Here is a 6000-nt window from a genome sequence, read left to right on the forward strand (position 1 = left end):
AAGAGTATTTCTTAGATTTTCTTCTAGAATTGTTCAAGTTATGTTTTGTAATTTACATTTTTAATTCATCTTTAGTTGATGTTTGTATATGGTGAGAGATAGGGGTCCAGTTTCATTCTTCTACAAATGGCTAGAAAAATTTCCCAGCACTATTTATTGAAAAGGACATCCTTTCCACAGTGTTTACTTTTGTCACCTTTGTCAAAGATCAGGTGGTTGTAGATATGTGGCTTTACTTTTGGGTTCTCTATTCTGTTCCATCGGTCTATGTGTTTATTTTTGTACCAGTACAGTACTGTTTTAGTTACTTTAGCCTTGTAATATAATTTGAAGTCAGGTAATTTGATCCTCCATATTTATTGTTTTTGCTTAAGATTCTTTTGGCTATTTGGGCTCTTTTTTGGGGTTTGTATTAATTTTAATTTTTTTTGTTATTGTTCTGTGAAAAATGGTGTTGGTGATGTGATAGTAGTTTCATTGAATCTGTAGATTGCTTTGAGTCACATGGAAGGAGTAGTCAGAGGCCAACGGTGGTGAACTGGGCTAGGCAAACCTCTGATCCCAAGGCCCCCAGATGGCCCACTAAATGGCATGTATGAGTCCTAAGGGGACTGAAACAGGAATAGGCCTGTAGACTTGTTCTTGGAAGCCACAGAATTCACAAGCTGGCTGTGACAGAGAGGAGTGGGCTGGTTCCTGGGTCACCAGCAGAACTCTCAGGCAGGGGCAGGAAGAATGTTCAGGCAGCAGCAGAATGCTCAGGTGGTGGGAACCCCAGAAAAGATCACAGACCTGTGGGGCTAGGCTCTCAGAAGGGCTCCAGACCACAGCTGAAATGGTCAGGTAGGAGCAGGGCACCTGTGCTGCAGGCCTTTCACTGGGGAAGGCAGGGCCCACTCACCTGGGGCAGTGGAGACTAGCAGCTCTGAGATCTACTAGCAGCATGGCCCAGTCACACTTTCCTTCCCAGAACCCATGGTGGATTTTGCTATTGGTGGCATGTGAAGATGCCCAGTGATATGGTCTGGCTCTTCGTCCCCACCCAAATCTCATCTTGACTTGTAATCGCATTATAATCCCCATGCGTCGGGGAAGGACCTCATGGGAGGTGATTAGATCATGGGGGCGGTTCCTCCATGCTGTTCTTGTGATAGTGAGTGAGCTCTCATGAGATCTGATAGTTTTATGAGGAACTTTCCCCCTTCACTTGGCACTTCTCTCTCCTGCCGCCACGTGAAGAAGGATGTGTTTGCTTCCCCCTTCATGATGATCGTAAGTTTCCTGAGGCCTCCCCAGCCATGTGGAACTGTGAGTCAATTAAACCTTTTTCTTTTATAAGTTATCCAGGCTTGGATATTTCTTCACATCAGTGTGAGAATGGACTAATACACCCAGCCTCCATGCACTCTCCCTGGCCTGGGGGTGTCAAAAGTGGTAGTGGCGGCATTGGTGGTGGCAACTGCTGTGGGAACTGAAGGGTACATCACTGGCCTCTGGGGCCTTGGCTCTCAGAAGAATGTCGGGCTGCAGCCATAGTGCTCACATGGGGGTAGAGCTGCTGTGCTGGGGACTTGACACCAAAGCGATTGGGCCCTCTTCAGCATGGAGCAGTGGATGTGGGGAGTTGTGTGGTGCTAAGTGTGCCCTCTCCTCCATACTGTGGCTGTGGTATCTATGTTTGGGGTGTGCAAAAGTGTCCAGCCTCCCTTCTTGGTGGAGTGGGGGCAGATGATGTTGGGCAGCTCAGGGATAAAGCCTGTAGGATTCCATGTGAGCTCAGGCAGTGCCTCTGCAGTTTCCAGGCAGTCCCTGTGTTAGTATGTAGGCCTGGGAGGGTCCAGGGGGCTCCCTCATGGCTAGGATTATAAAGGTCCATGGTGGAAGTATGAAACCCCAGGGGTCTCTCACTCACTCATCCCTTCCTTACATTAGAAAACCTCTCCTGGCCCTGTGCCAGTCCCAGCTCAGCAGGCTGCCTGGCTTCACTCTCCTCTGCTTTCTGTGATTCCTGTCACTTCTCTGATCAATTCCAGCATGCTCTCATAGATGATCTACTTGAAGTGTTAGTATTTACTCACTATTTTGATTCCTTTCCATGAGAGAGGTGCCCCACTGGCTGCTTCTAGTCAGCCATCTTGAACTGAAACCTAGATATTTTTAAACCGAGGTGGTTTCAGGTGTCCACATGTCTCCCAATTACAACCGAAAAACCTTTAAACTCATTAAAAATTTTTGTTTTGTAACGTCTTTTCTTGAGGTTCCTGTCTCTCTTTGCAATTTTCCATACTTAATGCCTAAATTCACTAGTACCATTTTCAGAACTGGACAAGAGGGGCACCTGCCCTGAGGCTCATGCTTTCAAGGACCCCAGTGCCACAAATATACACACATAAAAAATGTAAAAAAGGACACATGGGAGTCTCTGGCACTCCTGATCTGGCATTCAGTATTGGTACAGCACAATTCACTATGGTAAGTGTCCACTTTTATAACTGATGCCATTTTGGCCTCATGGGAGTGCTTCTCCACATCTCTTCTCATGAGTTTTCAAAACTAAAGGCAGGGCCAGGCAGGGTGGCTCACGTCTGTAATCCCAGCCCTTTGGGAGGCCGCAGTGGGAGGATCATCTAAGGTCAGGAGTTTGAGACCAGCCTGGCTAACATGGTGAAACCCCATCTCTACTAAAAATATAAAAAATTAGCTGGACGTGGTGGCATGCGCCTGTAATCCCAGCTACTCGGGAGACTGAGGCAGGGGAATCGCTTGAACCTAGGAGGTGGAGGTTGCAGTGAGCCAAGATCATGCCACTGCACTCCAGCCTGGGCAACAGAGCAAAAAAACTCTGTCTCAAAAAAAAAAAAACAAAAAACAAAAACAAAAAAAAACTAAAGGCAGTCTCACATCTCCTTTCAATGCTGTGAAAGTTTGTGATTTATGCCATTGGCAACATTGTAGATGGATACTTCTTTTCAGATCTGAGAGAATTTGAATGGAACAAACAAACAAACAAAAAACAACGAGATGCAAGAGAACAGAAAGGGATGCAAGAAAAAGGATCCCCAGCATTACTGGAACATATTTCAAAATGCACAAATCTGTTGTGTTACTGGTATCTGAGGAGGATTTGAAAAGTGAGCCGTTTTGTTTTACTTTAGAGCTTCTGTATTTTTAGTAGAGATGGGGATTCGCCATGTTGGCCAGGCTGGTCTCGAACTTCTGGGCTCAAGCAATCCACCCGCCTGGGCCTCTCAAAGTGCTGGGATTCCAGGTGTAAGCCACTGTGCCCAACTGAGGTTTTTTAATCAGTGTATTAATTTCTTTTACTGAAAGAGATCCAAATTCCTAATCCCAGGGCCATTCCTCAGGAAGCCTTTGAAGTGTGTGTTTACCTTATTTCCAACTCTCCAAATTCCCTCTGCTTAAGAGACATTGCTGCTGTAAATTTTCTTTAAAGTACTGATTCAGCCTTTCAGCCACTAAACACCACTTATTTATTACTTCTTTCCCCAACAGACTTCACGTTTTGAAAGACAGTGTCTAGAAAACAAACTGTATTCATTAAGACATCATTTGCTTTTCTGTTTTTAGTTAATCACAAACATCTATAACTACCAAACACAGCTTCTGAACAGCATTGAGTGTCATTCTACCCTGAAATAATGTGATTACAACAGAAGCAAGGTAAGGTAACTTTTTAAGTTATTCTGGACATCTTTATTGAAATGAATATGTTATTTCAGTTAGGCCTTTTAAAAATATTGAAAATAGCCTGCAGATCTGACTGGTTTTTACTGGCTTATTACTTCCTTTTACTTCTTGAAAATCCTCTAGTTTTTGACATCAAAAAAATGCTGGCCTGAGGCCAGAATGCTGGTTATGGCCACACGAGGACATGGGTGAATTTTCTCCCTAAATAACAACCATGGAGCTGTACAAAATTGACAAAACCACCATTTCAGTTCTCTGGAAATTGACAAAGACTTATAATAGTCGAGGGGCATTTATGCTTGAAAACCTGCTAGACTTGTGGTAAGACCCATGGGAGTCTGTAAGCACTCTTGATGCTTGATGGGATGGCTAGTCCCATCAAACTTCGCCACTCCCCTCCCCAGCTCAGATAAATGCAGAAGTTCCACCAGCTTCTCAGCTGCAGTTGAAGGGAACTCACTCAACTTAGCGTGGTGGGTGCTGTCCATGCCCGACTGTGTTTTCAAGAAAAGTGATGATTTCTGAGGTCTAATTCAGGGCTGGGACTAGGATAAAGGTAGGTGAGGCACCTACCTTGGGTGCAAAATTTAAGAAAGTATGAAAAAACGCATTAATCAAGATAAAAACTATTTTGATGCAATCATTTTAAAAATCAAAATTAATGCAAAAATGTTATGATGAACAAAATATTAAAATTTTAAATAAGGATAAGTTCCAGCTCTAGCACTGTATCTACTGCAGTTGCGATTGAGGCAATTGGATTTCTGGCTGAGGCAGTTATCAAGAAAAATATATATTCGTTTTATTTGTGTAAGTATTTAAAGCTATAAATTTTCCTCTGGTAAGTGCTTTAGCCGTAACCATATATACTGATCATATGTTTTTATTGTTGTTTCAAGAATTCTGCAGTTTTGGGTCTGCATTCTTCCTTTGATTCAAAAGTTGTTTAGTGAGGTTGTCGTCTTTTGTAATTTTCAGGTAGAAAACATTTTTTTTAATTGTTGTTACTAATTTCTAGTTTTATTGCAGTGTGATCAGGAAATACTTGTTTGTATTATTTCTATTCTTGGATTTTATTGAAGCTTTTGTTGTGGCCTTAAGATCTAGTCAATTTTTATTAATGATTCATATATAGTTGAAGAAAGTATATTCTCTATTCTATAGGTTAAGAGTTTGCTATGAGATATATATTATTAATTGCTTCCTGGATCTTTCTAAATTTTTATTGACTAATTCTTAGATTGAGAGTTATACAAAGGTCTATTAGTGTGTATCTGTCATCTATTTTTCCTCATATTTACACAAATACTTTTTTTATATATATGCAAACATATAATTTTTTATATGTATGTGTACATATGCATGTATACATATAAGGAGACTTCAAAAAGCTCATGGAAAATTGAATTCAAAAATGAAAATAAGAAATATAAACTTTATTATTCAATGTAAGCTCCATCATGTTCAAGACACTTTTGTAAGCAATCATACCAGCCATTTAATCCATCCCTAAAGAACTGAAGGTCCTGGAAGTTTAACCATATCAATGCAGTCTTGTTTTACATTATTAATTGAAGAAAATGGGTTCCTTTTACAGAGTTTTTTAAGATTAGGAAACAAAAAGAAGTTAGAAGGAGCCAAATCCATCAATACCTAATTTATTGAGAGTTTTTAGCATGAAGGGTTGTTGAATTTTGTCAAAGGCCTTTTCTGCATCTATGAAGATAATCATGTGGTTTTTGTCTTTGGTTCTGTTTATATGCTGGATTACATTTATTGATTTGTGTATATTGAACCAGTCTTGCATCCCCAGGATGAAGCCTACTTGATCATGGTGGATAAGCTTTTTGATGTGCTGCAGGATTCGGTTTGCCAGTATTTTATTGAGGATTTTTGCATCAATGTTCATCAAGGATATTGGTCTAAAATTCTCTTTTTGGTTGTGTCTCTGCCCGGCTTTGGTATCAGGATGATGCTGGCCTCATAAAATGAGTTAGGGAGGATTCCCTCTTTTTCTATTGATTGGAATAGTTTCAGAAGGAATGGTACCAGTTCCTCCTTGTACCTCCGGTAGAATTCAGCTGTGAATCCATCTGGTCCTGGACTCTTTTTGGTTGGTAAGCTATTGATTATTGCCACAATTTCAGATCCTGTTATTGGTCTATTCAGAGATTCAACTTCTTCGTGGTTTAGTCTTGGGAGGGTGTATGTGTTGAGGAATTTATCCATTTCTTCTAGATTTTCTAGTTTATTTGCATAGAGGTGTTTGTAGTATTCTCTGATGGTAGTTTG

The sequence above is a fragment of the Pongo pygmaeus genome, chromosome X (assembly GCF_028885625.2).
Source record: "Pongo pygmaeus isolate AG05252 chromosome X, NHGRI_mPonPyg2-v2.0_pri, whole genome shotgun sequence".
Taxonomy (NCBI): Eukaryota; Metazoa; Chordata; class Mammalia; order Primates; family Hominidae; genus Pongo; species Pongo pygmaeus.